This window comes from Macaca nemestrina, chromosome 13 (genome assembly GCF_043159975.1).
Source record: "Macaca nemestrina isolate mMacNem1 chromosome 13, mMacNem.hap1, whole genome shotgun sequence".
NCBI lineage: Eukaryota > Metazoa > Chordata > Mammalia > Primates > Cercopithecidae > Macaca > Macaca nemestrina.
The window spans coordinates 36,103,993-36,123,769 of NC_092137.1; positions in this window are offsets into that span (position 1 = coordinate 36,103,993).

The following is a 19,777-nucleotide window of genomic DNA, read 5'->3' on the forward strand; positions in this document are numbered from 1 at the left end:
GATAAACCAAGGCAGGGAGTCTCTGTTAAAGAAGACAAGGACAACACTTGGTCTCATCTCAGCTCTGGGTGAAAGAAAGTGGGAGGTTGAAAGGTTTCCCTGAAAATTTATATTTACAAACCTGAACTCACATGGGTTACAGTCAGAATATACACTACTAGTAGAGTGGGGAGGATATAAAGCTTAAGATTTAGTTTGAACTTAGTATTTACTTTTCATAAGCAAAAGAAAATTATCTTTAGAGGAAAGCAGCTTAAAACTGGTCCTCAAAAAAACTCCTACAGGTTATGTTCCATAAAACATGTGTTCACAGAAAACAAAAACAACAGACTCAGAAAGACTGCCAATATTAGGATTATCAAATGGGTAGCCTAAATAATTATGCTTAATGCGGTTATAAAAATTAAAGTATCTGTCTCAAGTATTATAGAAACAGTAGACTGAAAATAATGAAACATACTTGGGAAAGAATTAAATAAAGCTTCTAGAAAAAATCAAATAAATATTTTAAAAACTGAAATTAGAAAATCAACAAATAGATTAAAGAGCAGATTAGGCACAAATGGGAAAACACATATAAAAGTACTTTTTAGAGTATATATAAAGTACTCAACAAAATTAGGGATTAATAGAATTATGCATGTAAAGCTGGCTATCCCAGATTACTACCAATAGAATGTTAGAGAAGAGAGTATTCCTGGAGGTTAGCTTATCAAGCATTCTCTCAGAACAAAAATTCTCCCTGAAGGCTCCTTTTATTCAGAGTGTGAGCTCCAAGACAGAAGGGACCAGTGTGACTTATTCACCAGCAGATCTCCAGCACTGGAAATAGTTGTTGGTTAAGTGTTCAATACACATTTGTTAACTGAATGAGTGAATAAATGAATAATGACATATTTAATAATAGTTGGTAGAAATCCTACAATGATATTTGGAGATATTAGTCTAATTCTGGGAATACACATCTCTAAAACATCTGGTTTTAAAAAATGAAAGACTCAGCCCACTAGAAAATAATTTTTGTACTCAATGCCAAATGCCAAGAGATTGACATATAGAGATTTGAGTTTCTGTATATCACTGAATGGTTTGACAGTGGTTTTCTCTTCTTATGCCCTTATTTAGATGTTGTGCTGACAAAATTCAAGCAATACTCCACCTCCACAATCTGTTTCATCTCCCACACTCCCTGCACATTTTGAGATACTGAATTTAAAATTTGTAAATGCCAGTGAATGAGGCTCTGATGCAGTCTTCGGAATTTGAAAACTCCTTATCAATCCTAGCAGATTAGCCCAAGCTTATCTTTAATGTAGCATATCAGTTGAGGAGATGGCAGGGAAAATAATAAGTAAATAATTTTCACTGCTAAATCTTGTTCAGTTCATGACACATTGTATATTACATGCCTACTCTCCTCTGTCCACTATTAGTTTTTTTCTGGTGCTCAGGCGGATGTGATTTCATCAGTACAAATTAGCTGAAAACCCAGCCATTACATCTACATGGCAATCTACAGATTCACAAATATGATGCCATCTCCACAGGATTAACTTTATGCTGGGCATTTCATCTACAAGGCCACCCACAAGTTACAAAAGGAGGCAAAATGGTAGCTCTCTGCATATGTATAATGGAGTCTCAGTGCTCCTGCTTTTAAGTAGGGTCATTTCTGTTCACACGAATGGAATAGATTCTCCAAAATGGATAGAATCCTAGAAAAATGACATAACGACCAGGCTCTGCAAATCAGCTGTAATCGTTATACCCTGGAAACCTAATTGAACTAAAAAACTCAAGAGTGATAACCAGAAATCAGGTATGTATGACAAACTTGTAACTAAATTACTAAAAGTTTGGCATTGCCATTTTTCATGCACAGCTATAAATGCCTATGCAAAAAAGTCTTACACAATGTTTCACTCTTTTCTAAATGCTACAAGCTGAAGAATACTATCTCCTTCCTGCATAGAATGTTATGGAAGAAAGAACAGGTAGTCTAAAGTCCAAGCAATAGTTTTTCAAAGACCTCTGAGATTTAAACCAATTCCTACAGAACATTAACTAAATTTTCATTCTTTACTCACCCACAGCCCAGTTGCCTCACACAGTTTGAAATGTGATTGCCAGTTAAGAAAAGCTTCAGTCCATTTGTATTCGGTTCAGAGACATTTTTAATAGTGTTTACAGTCTCAAACACTGTGTGGACAAGTGCTGGAGAGAACCAGCATGTGCAGCTTTCTCCAGCAACAGGTACCAGAAAATGCCTGCAGGCACAGGGGTGAAATATCCTCTCTTGAAAGAAAAAATAAGTGTTGTGGGACAATCTTTCAACAAGGTTCTCAGTGTTAGACTATGAAGCAAATAAGAAACCTGGTTTGCAAGCATAAGTTTCCAAGCATCTTTCACAGCTATATGGCACAAACTTCCACAATGTGGTATAAGAATGTGCTGTTTCAGATATTAATGACTTTGTAACTGCACGCAAAGGGACGAGTATGTATACATTGGAGGCAGGTTGACCAGAAAGGTAAATGTGTGCCCATTTCTGATTGCATTTATGTTTGTATTACAGCAAGCTCTTGGAATAAATGACTAGAATGATTTGAAAATTGCTTTGATGCTATAGATATTGGTGCTGATAACATAGGGAAAGGTTTGTTACTAAACTCTACTGGGCCTAAAATTATGCTGGAAAGAATGCAAGTACATATGAGATACATAAAGATGTATTAACAGAACACTCTAGTATAAAGCTGAACATCAACCATGACAAATGTCGGGTCCCAAGTTTGCCAGAAAGTAAATTATTATAGACAGAGGAGAACATACCATTAGGTTGTACAACATGGCAGAAATGCACAAAATTTTCTACAAATATCTTTAACTATGAAGGATTATTCCCATCCCTGGCAACTCCTCAATCAATGTGATATGTTCCTCTGGAATTGATACAGCATTCTAAAATTTCTTAAACCTACATCAGCACCCTGGAGGTTAGCATCGGGAAGATTCATTTTCTTAAGGTATATAGAGCACTTAGGGAAGGTAGAAAAGGAGTCATCTTGGCTTGGGATTTGGCAGCATGACATTAAAGTAATGGAAATGAAGGGGGAAATTCTGTCAATCATCTATGTGCTTGATATATTCTCGAAACAGAAAGCCTCTAGACATTTAAATTTTTTTTTGCATTCTGAAGTCAAAAAATCCAGTCTCTAGTCTGAATTTTGTATTTCCCTCACCACCCAGATGTTTTGAAGAGGCATAAACCCAGATTTAAATTAAAGCCTTGAATCACATTTCAAAAATCATAGACAAAGAATTTATCTATTATTATTTTTCTCCATATTAAAAATCATATCTAGGATCTAAGCTTATAAAAGTGAGCAACTTCACCCTTTTCTTCATGATATGCTTCACTTCTGAAGAGACAAAACCTGATTATTTTAGCATCACCTATAGTTTCATGCTTGAAACAGCACCTAAGGTATATTCATGAACCAGAAAAGCCCTTATCACTGTTATACAATTCCATTTTGGCATCTACTCAGCCATGAAAGCAGTTTCATTTTTATGTGAAATGTGCCAGATGGCGTGTGCACTGCATGGTTGAAACAAACACTCAGAACTCAATTCTGCTGCAAGTTCTTTACTGGAGGGAACATTTGGTCATGTGGTTATAACTCCACGTGGTACTTTAAAAGTGACCAAAGCCCTATGTTAGGAAATACTTTTGTTCACATTATTTCAGTTTTTTTTTTAAATTAATTTTTGGCAAAAGAGGGGTGTGACTTTTGGAGTTGTTGAGAATCATCCTGCTGATAACTGAATTGTCAATTGGTATTGATGTGTGAAATCTGAACCTAGCATAGCTTCTAAAGAAACCACATTTGCCATTTTAAAAAATCATATGCCAGCTAATACAGGTAGAGTGGTTTGGGAAAGACACATTAGATTGTCTCTGAATGGAGAGTAAAATCTCTAGATCATTAAATTGAATGGCACAGGATTCATGAGCTGGGAGAGTTCTTTTAATATTGATTTTTTTTAAAGGAGAGATAAATTCAAGCATACCTTCCTTCAAAGAAAAATAAGTGTTAAATGAATATTATGACCTCTTTATAGAGATCATTATATCGCTATAAGGAACAACATTAGTAGTGTAGTATACTATATAAGAGACATATACATATGTGAGGGAGAGATAGACCATTGTATTAATCTGTTTTCATGCTGCTGATAAAGACATACCCAAGACTCAGTGATTTATAAAGAAAAGGAGGTTTAATGGACTCACAGTTCCACGTGGTTGGGGAGGCTTCACAATCATGGCAGAAGGTAAAAGGCACATCTTATATGGCAGCAAGCAAGAGAGAGAATGAAAGCCAAGTGAAAGGGGTTTCCCCTTATAAAACCATTAGATCTCATGAGACTTATTCACTACCCCGAGAACCATATGGAAAAACACACCCCCATGATTCAATTTTCTCCTACCAGGTCCCTCCCACAGCATATGGGAATTATGGGAGCTACAGTTCAAGTTGAGATTTGGGTGGGAACACAGCCAAACCATATCAACCATGATGACATTCAATGAACGTGAACAAATATTGACCACATGCTACCTGACTGGCATTGTGCCAGGTGAGAAAAGAGACATATGACCTCATCTTGCTTATTATTTTAGTTGAAGAATACAAGAAAGCAATCCCATTCACAATAGCTACCACAAATTAAAATAAAATAAAATACCTAGAAATAAATTTAACTGAAGAGTTGAAAGACTTCTATAGGGAAAACTATAAAATACTAATGAAATAAATTGAAGAGAATATAAACAAATGGAAAAACCTCCCATGTTCACAAATAGGAAGAATTAATAGTGTTAAGATAATCATACTACTCAAAGCAATCTACAGATTCAACGCAATCCCTATCAAAATACCAGTGACATTCTTCCCAGAAATAGGAAAAAAAAATCCTAAAATTCATATGAAACCACAAAATACTCCAAATAGCCAAAGTAATCCTGAGCAGAAAGAACAAAGCTGGAAGCATACCAAACTTCAAAATATATAACAAAGCTATAGTAGCTAAAACAACATGATACTGGCATAAACAGACACATAAACCAATGGAACCAAACAAAGTCCCAAAATTAATCTATACATCTATAGCCAACTGAAGTTTTACAAAGGTCTTAAGGAAATTCATTAAAGAAAGGATAGTCTTGTAAATAAATGGTATTATGAAAACTGGATATCTATATGCAGAAGAATGAAACTAGACCACCACTTCTCACCCTATACAAAAATGAACTCAAAATGGATTACAAACCTAAATGTAAGATCCAAAACTATAAAACTACTAGAGGAAAACATAGGAGAAACACCTCAAAACATTTGTCTGGAAAAAGATTTTATGAATAAGACCTCAAAAGCATAGGCAACAAAAACAAAAATAAACAAATGTGATTAAAACAAACTAAAAAGCTTCTGCACAGAAAAAGAATTAATCAACAGAACGAAAAGAGAACTTACAGAAGAGGAGAAAATATCTGCAAACTATTCATTCAAAAGAGTATTAATATCCAGAATACACAAGGACTTCAAACATCTGAATAGAAAAAACTAAACAGTCTGATTTAAAAATTGGCAAGTGACCTGAACAGACATTTCTCAAAAGAAGACACACAAATAGACAATAAATATATGAAACAAGGTTCAGCATCGCTAATCATCAGGGAAATGCAAATCAAAACCACAATGAGACATCATCTCACCTCAGAATGGCTATTTTTTTTAAAAGGACAGAAAAAAACAAATGATGGTGAAGACACAGAGAAAAGGAATTTTTTTGTTTGGTGGAAATGTAAACCAGTACAGCTAGGGACAACAGTATGGAGGTTGCTCAAAAACTACTGATAGAACTACCATATTCTCCAGCAATCCCACCGCTGGCCATTTACCCAAAGGAAAGGAAATAAGTATATAAAAGAGACATCTGGCTCCCATGTTTATTGTAACAGTATTCACAGTATCCAAGATGTGGAATCATCCCATGTCTAACAACAGATGAATGTGGTATATATACACAATAAAATGCAATTCAGCCACACAAAAGGATGATATCCTGTCAACAAGATTTAACTGCATAAAATGGAGCTAAAATTGAATACTACATTATCAAAACATGAGACAATATGGTGATCTTAGCAGCTCTCCTCCCAGTAAGCTCTACAAATCCCTGTGGAGATTTGAGGTGAGCCTTACCTCTCTGGCTACCAGAGCTCTATTGCCATTTCTTGGGATACGGTCAGAGGGGATCTAGTCTTTGTCCTTGCATCAGAAGTTGCTATTTGCCAGGCATGACTCATGCCTGTAATCCCAGCACTTTGGGAGGCTGAGGTAGGCGGATTGCTTGAACCCAGGAGTTCAAGATCAGCCTGGGCAACATAGTGAAACCTCATCTCTACTAAAAATACAAAAAATTAGCTGGCATGGTGGCATGTATCTTGTATTCCCAGCTACTCAGGAGTCTGAGGCAGATCAAGGCTGATTGAGCCTGGGAGATCAAGGCTGCAGTGAGCCGTAATTACACCACTACTCTCCAGCTTGGGTGACAGACCAAGATCCAGTCAAAAAAAAGAAGAAAGAAATTGCTATCATTTTGAGCTAAACTTTGAGCCAGCCTGTCCTCAGCTCACCTGTCCTAAATCCATGTCCCATCTGCCCACTACTCCATCCACTGATTAATAACTTAACTTACTTGTGCCTTCCAAGTTGTACGTTCTTTGTAGACAAATACAAGTTCGAACTGTCATTTGTCATGTCTATACTAATGAAAACAGAATTCAGACCCCTTGCAAGAGTAACAGAATAAGGAGCCCCCAAAGGCACCTGAAGTTTGAAAGGGCTGAAAGAAAGAGTCATCAACAAGAAAAAGGGAACCAAAATAAAGAGGATAGGCTGGCAGCAAACCTCACTCACACAGTTACCCAGAGCAGGTTCCTCTATGTTGCCCCAAAAACTAATCAAAAACCTGATGATGAGTAACCACCAGTGAAGACATTTCTTCTTCTTTTTTTAAGACATTTCTTAAACTCAGAAACACCTGGCTGAAAAGGACCTTGGAGATCATCTGAGTATTTTCATTTTGCAGAGTCAAAAATAACTCACTTGAGGATGTGAGCTTGAGTGTCGGTGCTCTTTCTAGTGTCATATGATACTTCTTGGGACAGACCTGTGCTGGACGCTGTAAGTGGATGCACTTCCTGTTGGAGGAAAGGAGGTAAACCTAGCAGCTCTGCTAAAGAATCAGTTCTTGGGTTTTCTTTCTGATTTATTTTTAATCCCTAAGTTGGTACTATGCTGTCTAATTTTCTAATTTGATGCCTGTATACTTTTAAACCAGCTCATAGCATTTCAACAGGGTCAGTATGAGGGTGAGGCAAGAGAGATGCCTTATATGATCCTAACACTGACTGTCTCCTTATATTTTGCATCTTAACTGTCTTACTCACCATACATTAGACCCAGCCCTGCATTTTAACACATCTAACAAACTGTGGTTCCTGATTTATTTGTACAGGTCAAGATAGAGAATCGGGGAGCCGACTATTTAGATTATAAGGCAAAAAACAACAAACATATACAAAATGAAGCTGTTACTTAATTCATCACTCTTTCCTGAATACTGATTATATTAGCAAAACAGAGATGGAGCCCCTATGACCTAGAACTATGAAAATATGAACAGTTAACTTTAGTATGTTAAAGGATTCCAAATCCAAAGTAATCACATCTCCAGCAGACTTAATTTAAGATGCTTCTAAATTTCAATACCTGACCTGACCTATGGGTTTTAAATTTAATCGGAAATACAATTTTTCATCTAAATTATGGAAGTAATAATTACCTTAAAGAGGGAAAAACTGCTAGTGCTGTTCCCATATGACCAACGGAAGAGAATAAGTAAATGGAGAACTGGCAGAAATCAAAAGGGCACATAAAACATATGATCATTTGTTGGAATATATAGCCTTTCAGCTTTTGAAATATAGACTAGATTAGGGTGTGACTTCTCTTTTGGGTAAGCTGTGCTGTTTGGATTAGGGCACTTAACTCTGCCAGCACCAAGGGCTGAACTGATCAATAATATACATCTCATGTTGTATTGCAATGAGCCCAATCAGTCTTTTGGGCTGAGAGTGTTGGGTATAGTGCTTGACAGAATAAGCACAGCTCATGTGATGGACAACTCTTCGTCTCAGTCTCACAAGAACCTGAATGTGAATGTCAAGGAAGAGTCAGAGAGTATAGTGACAGTGAGAAGTCGGAACTCATTTTGTTGCACTATTAGAAATCCAAGGCAAACCCAAACCAGCTTAAACACCCAAAGGAAGTTGGTTGGCTCAGGGAATCCAAAGTAGGGTTGAATAATCAAAAACTAGAAAGTTTGGGGTGTATTTGGGCCCCAGGAACAACTAGGGCTAGAACCAGGATCATGAATGTCATAATGTCATGAATTTCTCTCTCTCTTCCCCCACCCCCCACCTCCCTTTCTTTTTCTCTTTTCTCTTTGTGCTCTTTGTGTCTTTCTCATGTCGGATTCCTTCTCTCCCACTGCAGAACATGTTTTTCCAAATATCAGAAAATTTAACCTGGAGAACAAGGTCATGTAAGAAAATGATGTCACTAAAATAGCTACATTTAAACTTCATTGAGAAAAGAGTAGGGAAAACAGAGGTTGCTAGATAAATAATTCCATAGATGTTCGTTTAGCAATCATTCTAAATGTTACATTCAACCAAAGACTAGTTTACCCTTTAAAGAGGAAGACAACCCCAACAGATGTGGTGTTAGAATCTAGGTATTTCCTTATTTTACATAATTTAAAATTTAGAGGGAAGAGAATGAGGATATTTGGATTACTTTCAGAGACTACATAATACACTTGTGTTTATGTGCCTACCTTTCCTGTTTTGGGGAGCCTAACGTCTTCTTGTCATGAGGGAAAAACAGAAACAGGAAAATATTGGATCGCTGATACACCTTATTGGCCCTAGTTTCAGGAAGATAAACTCAAAGAGATGGTGTGGCACCCCCCTGATTATACCATCCCAGAGAAACATCCTCCATGTTTCCAGTAGCCAGTGGGAGAAGCAGCACGTGAGGCAGTGTAGTGTTGTTACTGTTTTTATCGTTGTTAATTTTATTTGGAGGAGTGAGACAGCAGGAGGCCTATTGCTATAGATCTTAACATAATAAAATTTCTTAGAGAAATGCTCCACAGACAATTCTCCCCTGCCCTGATTTGATAGTTCTCTAAACCTGTTTAATAGATGATAGATACATTAATTATTTACATTAATTAATGTAAATAATTGCATTAATACATTACAGTGCCATTGCACATCCATGGAACTTATTAATTAATCCATTAAGTAATTATTAAATTTCAAGATTGACCTGCACATGGGAAATAGAGGAATGTAAATTACAGAAACCTTCTGGGGTACAATATGCAAACATTCATTAACATCCTTAAATTCTATCAGTCAACAATTCTCCAAAAGGATAGAAGAAAGGAGTTGACTCTACTTTCCTAATCATAATAACAGCAATAATAATGAAACAACCAAGCAACATCAACAATTAGTATTATTACTTGTAAATCAAAACAACTAGCATTGATTGACAGTTTGCAATACACAAGTACAGCTCTGGAAGTGTTATGTGCGTACGATCACTCCATTTTCCTTGCAAATAACAAGAATTCAGTTTCCAACTGAAGCATATATTCTTAAGACCCTCAAAATCCAGCAAGGCATACTTACAAAAATCCAGCCTATTAATCTAATAGGCACATAATAAATGTTTAAAATCCAGTTTTTAAACAATAGGGACTCTTCACTCCAGACCACAATTTCCAGAATTCTGCTGCCAAATGTTTTAGACAGAAAGAAGGAAAGTATTTATTTGCTCCCTCAGATACTCTAGGGTTTTCCTGTATAACAGTATTTCCTGAATAGTAGCAATTTGTCACATGACTAAACAAATTCATCAATTTAGTCATGAGGTATTCTTGACCAACAGTACACTGTATAGTTACTATCACACCAAAAAAGAAAAAAAAATCCTAAGAGTTAGTCACATCCCCCACATAATCCATCTTCTGTAAAGAGATTACATTCCCTTTGCATTCTTTTTCCAATTCAGAACACGGGCCTTGTCCTTTTGGGTACCTTTTAGATTTCAAAACTTAATTCAAAAATATTTATTTTGTGCCTATAAGGACATATTCCTTGAATGAGCCAACAAAATAAATGTTACACTCAACTGTGCTTTGCCTGTAGCTCTTAAGATGTTCCCCTTAAATTAGTAAAACATACAAAATTCAGATGGCAGCATATGGTGCCTTCCATGGAAACATTTCCTTTAAATTATTGAGAATTCTGCAATCTGATTCCACTTTAATAAACATATGAAAACTACCTCTTACATTATAAATGTGTAACTAGCTAGATTAAGTATTTTCATATGCTTTGCTGATTTTTCCAATACCTTCAGGAGTTAGACTAAATGTTTTATGTTTAATTGAAAGGTATGATGCATGCTATTTATCATCTATTAAGCATCAACTTAAATATTTCTAAAATATGAAAGGAAGTTACCGTCTGCATCCAGGCAGAGCAAACAACCCAGCCCTGAGGCTTAATACATTACAGTGCCATTGCACATCCACAGAACTTATTAATTAATCTATTAAGTAATTATCCTTCAAATTTCAAGATTAACCTGCACATGGGAAATAGAGGAATGTAAATTATAGAAACCTCCTAGGAAAAAATTTGCAAATGTTCATTAACATCCTTAGAATTGTTTACCATTATTTGAACCAGAAATTCTACTTCTTTGAATTCATCTTAAAGAAGCAAAGAAATACACAGAATAATTTATATTTATCACAGCATTATTTATAGCAGTGTAATGGCATTCTCCAACCTTTGATTTTATAATAGGGTAAAATTTTCAGTCAATACTCAAATTATGATGCTTATGCAGGAAGTTGCTTATGCAGGAAGTAAGCTGACCCACATAAGATCTCTTGTATATGTATATGTGTATGTATATGTATACACCAAAATGTTAGCAGTGATTATCGCTGGATGGTTGGGTTATATACAATTTTTGTTTTATTTTTAATATTTATCCTGCAATTTCCAAATTTTTAACTCAAATTATTATTTCCATTATTTTAACTAATTAATATAGCACATATTATAAAAGCTATCGAGGTACTAAATATGGGCTGTTGCCCAGTCTCCCACCAATGACCTCCTCCTTCAGAAAATCTATGCTTGAAAACCTTGGTTTTCTGCTTGCCTAAGAAAGCTCCCAGGAAGCTTCAGACACCAGCTTTTTAAGATGTGCAGTACCCCTCAGTTGTAATATTGTGATCTACTCGCATCCCACATGCATTACCCCTACTTGCTCATTTTACGAATGAAAACACAGATGATGGGCTCCCTGGCAAAGTCACACAGGTGCATCATCTCAGGTAGAATTTACATTTGTGTCAGTTAATTGTCAAGCTTGTTTATTCAAGAGTCTAATTTTGCAGATTCCATTTCTCTTCAGAGTGGAGGTCCCCACCAATGGAATATGGAGGCTGCAAAATTTTTCACTTTATCCTAGAAATGACTGGGTTCAGGATAAATCCTGATTGGCAGCATCCTACCCAACACCTCCACCCATATGTATAAGGAGCAGTTCAAGCTAAATTTTTAGAGACTCTTCCAATAGCATCCCATTGCCCACTCAATGATTTTCAGACCCCTTACCCTTACATTTTCGATTTTCTATATATGAACTATCCTCAAGACCATGTCTGGCTATATTGATTTCTATTTCCAGGTATGATTTTCTTTTTACCCATTTTTACTTGCAATAATATAAACATATACACTGGTTTTCAGTTTTCATGCATTTTTTATGCTGTTGCCACTGCTTAAAATTCCCTGCCCCATATGGATTATGTCCACCCATCATACCGTGTCCTGCATCTACATCAGACCCAACTAGCCTAATCTAATTTCTGGTTCTGCTGGAACCCCGATCAAAGCTGCCTACATTTTTTCTAAACTTCTCAAGTTTTAAAATGTATTTCCTCATTTTTTTATGAAAGCAATGCCTGCATAATAATGATGATATTGTCCTAATAAAAACTTAAACATCTGCATGTAAATTATGCTACACCATTAATAGGATTCCAAGACAGAAAGCAGGATTTGTGAAGGGAAAATGGGCAAGTAAATTCTCATATCTATTTAATTACAGAGCACTCACGTAAAATTTCCTTTGGCTGCCTCCATCAACATAGCAATGACTTTCATACCACTTTGACAGGGCAATTTCATCTACTTGGCAAAGCAAAAGGGAAAATAAAATATCATCAATCCCTTTCATTTGATTCATTTCTTCTTTCATTTTTAGCTTATCAGTTTGTATGCATTTCTAAGAGCCACCAAAATATAATGACCTAAACACACACACACACACACATTAAAAAAAATCGGAGAAAGGCAGGTTGTGGCCAGATGATGAGTGACTTTTAGGTCAAGCTATGAAGTTTGAAAAATACCCTGTAGGCAAAGGGGGTCCTCATGAATATTTCGGGGGACTAACTTGATCAGATTTCTTTCTCAGGAAGATGTACTAGTATTGATGGAGAAATGAGGTATGGGGACCTACAGCGATAATCAGGCAAACAGTGAATTAAGGTGTAGAAAAGCTGGAAGAAGGGGTAGGGATGAAGAATAGAGGTCACGCTATACATAGTTCTGAAAGGCAATATGATGATTGTTTGACTCTAGGGAGTGTTATTCTATGTGTGTTGTAGAAAACTGGCTTTTAAAGAATATTTTTGAAAACAAACATTAGAATTTTTAATGTTGTATGTCTATTATCACCTATAGAGAAAAAGCAGCAGCTGCAAACCACAGCTAGCTCATTTCTAATGCTGAAAAAGAAAGTGAGCACTGCAAACTGTTCCCCCGACTCTAATCTGCCCATCCATGAGTTTGAAATGACAAAAAGTGAAAAAGAAGTCTCCTCTAGACAGAAAAATTTGATAAAGAATGATTTCCTAATAGAAACAATACAATACACAAAAAGAGGAAGCTATAAAGAGCAGAGGGTTAAGTATCCAGTAAGTCCAAATGCCAAATGTTGAGTTACTAAAATAGATGAGGGTTACTGGAGATTTTCCTGAAATGAACCTTTTAGACTGCTTGTCAATTCCTCCAACAGCAGTTCATCACAACATAGGCTGACAGATCACACCGTATTTTAATATTAACTCATCCACAGCTCCAAACTCAGGTGCTTCAAGAAGTCTAAAGCCCAGGGATGCCGTAAACAGGTTTAGCTGCCCAGGTTTTCTCAGCCTTGAAGATTAACTCTCATGCCCTTGATTCATTCTCAGAATGTGCAGAAGAGAGGAGTGTTGGTGTCTCAGTAAGCCCCTTTCTGTGCATGTAAGATGATAATCGTCCAAAAAATTGGAAGCTGGGCACTTTAATTTTCTACCATCTGTAATCATATGCAAACTGTGGTAAAGCCAAAAATGGAGTCAAGGTAGTAGGGCTTCTAACATGCTATTTCTTGTGTCTTTTTTCTTTTTCTTTTGGACTCTAGATCTGGAGAAAATAAGCTGTTTGCAACAGGGTAATTCAGTTATATGATGCACTCATGCAAAATCCCATTTTAAATGACAGGTCATCATTATAAAGGAACCACATGATATGGATAGGGGCTGGCACAGATTCTAGTGAACAGCCGTACTCCTTTATTTGAGTGGCTGCATCATAAATCAGAGTGGACCAAAGTGAAAATGAACCATTTTTTAAGACTAGAAACTCCATGCTCACTCAGAGTAGAGGGCTGCACAGGCAAGCTGACAGTTTCTGTAGACCACGGATGGGGCAGTCAAGTTTCCACTAGGTGGGAATTTCTGATGCAATAAATGACACAACTAAAATTATAACTGAATCTAAAACACCACCCCCCTAAAAATGCCTTTAAAACATGAAATTTCTGTAGGATAATAAATCATACAGGAAAAAAAGTTAAAATTCAAGCTTATATGTGTTAGCAAAATTAGGCATGATACAGTCCAATTTAAATGTTTAATAATGAATAAGCCTAATAGATTGGGTTACATGCATACATTTAAAATATGAGAACTACTCTAGGCTCCAACTAGAGCTAGAAAACTACCTACCTCTATGTTATAGTAACTGCAATTTTTAAGGAAGAAATTCTAAACACCTCATTTCTCAGCAAAGCAACAAGATGTAGTGGAATAAACACAAGCTTCAGAGGTAGATGTGGCTTCAAACTCCACCTCTACTACTTAGTGACAATGTGACTTCACTGCTTGAAATGTTGGGTAAATGTTGGATAACTATATTGGCTTCATTGGTTAAAGTAAAGGTAACAGGTAGAAAACACCTCATAGAATTCATGTTAATTTCCATTTCCCTTCCTCCATTTTTTTCCTGTTTTGAAATGAAGCAAAGCTCTTTCAGCCTCCAAAGGGATCAATTATGGCAGTGGTTGGTCCCAAGCAAGCCTGTGTGTTAAGAGGCATCCCACGTGGTTTCTTGTTCATTTCATTCAGGGCACCTTCACTGCAGCTTCCTTCCATTTTCTCTCTTTAAAGATGAATTTGTGTTTCTGCCTGGAATACAAATTGCTTGAGTTGCACTTAGTCTGGTCCTGACAGCTAAGACAAAACTTTCATGGAGAAGTGGATTGTGCCCAGGCAACAGCAAAGAAAATGCAACCTCTCAAATTGGCTTAATTGTACTATTTTCAAAAAACTGTTGAAACTATTACCTCCTCTGTTTCAGTTTTTAAAGCTTTTGATTAAAAAAAAAACCCTCTTGTTAGTCCTGTAATTTGTACTTTCACAGAAGAGATCTAAATGTATTTCCTGAGTATATTTTATAAAAATATCAGATATGACAGAAATATCAAGGATCAGCTCTCTAAGAGAAAAACAGAAAGTTCTCACTTCTGTAGTTTTCACTCCAATATGATACTAAAGTGTTGTGCCTGGTTTCAAAGAATAAAAACACCCACATGCATGCATATAGCACAAAGAAGGGATGTCCCCCTGCTCAGTTCCTCCTGCAACAAATTCTCAACATTCAGGGCATCCAGAAGATGGCAGAAATTCAGTCTAGGAGCTCATTCCTCCAGTGTTCATCAAGGGCCCTTCAACCCAACACTGCTTACGCTTCCACTTTTGCAAAAGGAAGGGCACCGAGTGAGGCTATCCCGGCCTCAGCTGAATCTACAAAGGGTGCTTCATGCTGCCTAGTTAATTATTCTGGTATCTTGATTATGCAGGAATAAAGCGCAGGAAAAATTTTCTCATTTTCTTGGTTACAAAATATTAATGATGAGATTAAACAATGGATTAATAAACTCTGTTAGATATGATGCTTAGATGAAGTGTTCGCACACTGAGAGTATTTGTCCTCTGCTTCCAAGAAGGTTTCTTCCTCCTGCATTTCGACCATGAGAACAAAATGAGAACGTACACTCATAGTTTTTGTTCGTGGCTCTGATAAGAATGTGATATATCATGAAAGAAGACAAACTTACGCCCACAGTTCAAACTATAAGACAAAAATGTTCTGTCCAGGGGGGCAAAGCACAGGTGAAAGGGGAAGCAGAAAGAAAGTAATAGTAGCCTATACACAGTAAATACTCAACAAATATCCATTGTTTTTGTTGCTATTGTTGCCATCATTGTTTGGTTGTCATCATGACCGAGGGTAAGTACTGGGTAAGTTGAGTAGATGGAGGTCAAAACAAAATAGAAAAAAAGAGAAATAGATAAATATGAAGAGATATTTTAGAAAGGAAGATGAAAAGGAAAAAAGATAAGAGGATATAAAGAAATAGAAATTAGGTAATTAGGAATGCTCTGGAACGTTATTAAATAGGTAAGTATAGGTCAATGTCAGCCATAAGGCACTGAGTGCTTTAGAAGAAAATTGACTGCATAAACAAGAGGTCATTTTGTTTTTAAGGGACAACACGTAGAAAATTCACAGAGTATATAAAAATTCAGCCTATCTTTCTAAACAGACCTCTCCCAGGGCCTGTTTCTCATTTTGTTCTGAACTGTGTAGAGCACATTTAAGTACAGGACTTCACATATGTTGACTTTTAAAGAAGAACTTCACTTCAGGAGCTCTTCAGGGACTACAGCAAGATGAGAAACAGAACTTGGGTGCTTTTCATCTTTGTCTGAACAGTCTGCTCTTCTTTCATTGTCACAAACACACAGTGCCCATTTTTCAGATGCTACAGTCTCATATCCACAGCAGCTGACATACAGAAAAGAAACAGATATCTTGAGTCTTTTCTGAGACTTTTGTTAAGCATGAAACTTTTTAAGAACAACTTAGGTTTCTCAGAATTAACTCATAATTGTCTACGCTTAATGTTTTTAAAGATAACTCTAGTCTAATAAAAAAAAAAGTTTAAAACCGTGTCATATTGAACCTTTAGTTCAGTCTAGCCAGTGACAAGATCAGTCCTCTGGTAATTTAGCCAATTACCAGATCAGCCCTCCATTTTCTCCCTCCAATTGCATGGCCCTGTAATAGCTGACCTTGAGTTCATAGAGGCCGTGTCTCTATAAACGACAATCAGTTGAAATTTGCCTAATCATGGAACGCCAAGTGTCTTACTACCCAAATTGTACTCACCATTTCACTGAACTGTTTTTCAATTTCAAGCATATTGTCAGCTAGTGTGATGTTTACTGTTCAGTAAGTTAGTTCTCTACTATACAGGAACCCCCTAAACATAAGAAAAGTACACGATTGCTCTTCTGAAGTGAGAAAATGTACATGCATCCATGGCAGATTACAACACTGGTGAATTTAATTGTGACCACAATTCAAGTCGAGGCCATTCATGTGGATAAAGCTTCAGTACACACTCAAGAGCCATCACCTGTGTTGTTAATGAACCCAGTAACTCACTAAACCGTTATTATTAACATTGCTCACAATGTTCTAGACACTATGCTATAGGATTTGCATGTGGTGTATGTTTTATTTTCAGAAAGAACACAATGAAATCAGTACTATCACTAGGCAAATTTACAGATGAGGAAACTATTGCTGAGAGAAGGAAGTCACTCCCAAGGCCACACAGCTAGCTCGTGTCAAAGTCAGATTAGAATCTGGATCTTTCTGTCTCCAGAGCCATGCTCAGAAATACTCTTCACTAGCTTCAGTGCACATATCACCTGGAGACAATTTCTTATTTATTTCTGTACCCTCTTGAACTGGAAATGCCTTCTGCTTTGACCAATGGAATACAGTAGAACTGATGTTGCACTAGATGCAGGCATAACCATCCATAGTCTGGAATCATTTTCTTCCTGTCTTTTTAAGCCAAAAGGTTACCTTGACACCATCATTCCATGAGGAGCCAAGAATACAGAGAAAGGCCCCGAAGGTTGAGATAGCATGTGTGTGTGTGGGGAAGAGAGAGAGAGAGAGAGAGAGAGAGAGAGAGAGAGAGAGAGAGAGCGCCAACAGCAAACTACCAAGTACCAATATGCCATATACAAGATAAGACGCCACCTTGGAGGCTTTGAGGTGGATCCTCCCACTCTGGTCACCCCAGTGGGCACCACGTTCAGCAGAGACCCACAAAGTTATATGCAAAATAAATGGTTATTTCAAGTCCTAAACCTTGGAGTCATTTGTCATGGAGTAATAAATGACTGAAATACACTACCATACATAATTATAAATATATATATATGCACACACACATATATATATATATAGAGAGAGAGAGAGAGAGACCTATATACTGAAAACAAAATAAAAAATAAATGCTTTATGCAGAATCTAATTTTAATAAAAAATCTGGGTAATTGAATAAAATTTTTTCCTGTAATTATTTGAAAATTTTCTTGTTCTCTCATTTTCACCTTGAATGTGTAGATATAGCCATAGAATTCTGACTCTGTGGTCAAGATTTTATAATGGTTTATATATTTTAAACTTCAACAAATTTGATGTACTGATGTTCATAATATATTTTCCTTTAATTTTGTATTTCCCCTTACCTTTAGAGCAACTGCAAAATTGTGCTGTCTTCTACAGGGGTATAAGATACATACAAAGATCTACATTCCCCTCTTTTGCACCGGATTCATCTGTTCAGAGATAAAAGTCAGTCTAGGCTATTAAATGGATTTGTATATGTTCTGCTCTAGAGAGCTGAATTGGTACAGGAAATCTTCATTATCATAAGTTTCCAGATGAACACAAATCCAAAGTGAAATTTAACAAATTTTTAACTGGCATAAGCAATAGTTAAGTTTTCAGCACTATTCCATTTTCATGCTGGAGATGTAATGGCATCTTATCCTTTTACCCTCATGCCTAGACACTGTGCACAGAAAATCCTTCCTTGATCATTAAAATTGATGCACATACCAAATCATTGAATAACCACATTCATCCCCATCTGCTAGGGAGGCACAGTGCCACATAGATGTGCTCCGCCAGGACTTTTGAGGCATAACAATCAACCGAAGATGGGATTAGACATAAACCACGCTGGTTGCAACAATAGTTCTGCCCAGTCCAACTTTCTGTTTAGCCCTGGGCAAAATATTTCAATAGAAAACATTATGGCTGTTACGTGTGTACATAATCAATTACAAAGGTTAGTGTCTGGGTCAACCTGATGGAAATTATATTTAAAGTTTCTAAAATTTCCCGCCATGTAATGATGACCTTTCCCTTCACTATCAATGGCCACGTTACCATCTGCAGTTGGAACACTGTGTCTTTCCCCTTCCCTAAGTTGGATCTCTACCTTATCCTAACCCATAAGCACCCCCTCACTTGCTTTCTTTAGTTTATTTCTAAGTGAAATTTTCAAAAAATCTGTGCCAACCTGTCTCCCATCCCTCAAATCTTCAGCTCTACTTTCCATCCTAATCCCTCATCCAGTTTCATGGTTTATCTATAATTTATAGCCAATCACTTCCTCTAATAATTCAGACTCATGTACCCAACTGTTTGGGGGGCATCTCCACATGGATATACACAGGTACCTCAATCTGAACGCATCACAAACTGAATCTGCTATCTTCAACTCACCAATTCCCATTTTAAGGAATAGCAATATCATCCACCCTGTATCACAGATCCTCTCCCTTTCTCCAAACCTTCCATCTGTTACCAGGCCCTGCCATGTTTTATCTCCTCCTAAGTCTCAAATTCAGCCCCTGCTTGAAATCCTTCTACCATTGCCTTAGTTCAAGAGCTCATTAGCTCTCACTTCAACTATTGAAAATGCTTTCAGTCTTCACACATTAGCTCCTCTAAAGTAATAGCAGTTAACATTTATTGAGTGTTACCAGGACTCAGGTACTTTCCAGGTTTATTATACATATTAATAGGTGCTTTTATGATTCCCTATTTTAAATATTTAAAAAGGAGGCAGAGAGATTAAGTTACTTGCCCAGTATCACATCGAAACATGGTAGAAGCAGACTAGGAATCCAGGCAGTCTGGCTAAGCTTTTAACTACTCTACTCCACTGCCTGATCTTGGCTTTCCTTTGTTTGAAGTGGCTGCCAATCACTCACAGACCTAAAAGCAAGCTCCCCAGAAAAGTGTTCAGAGCTCTTTTTAATGGAACTCCTACCTACTGCT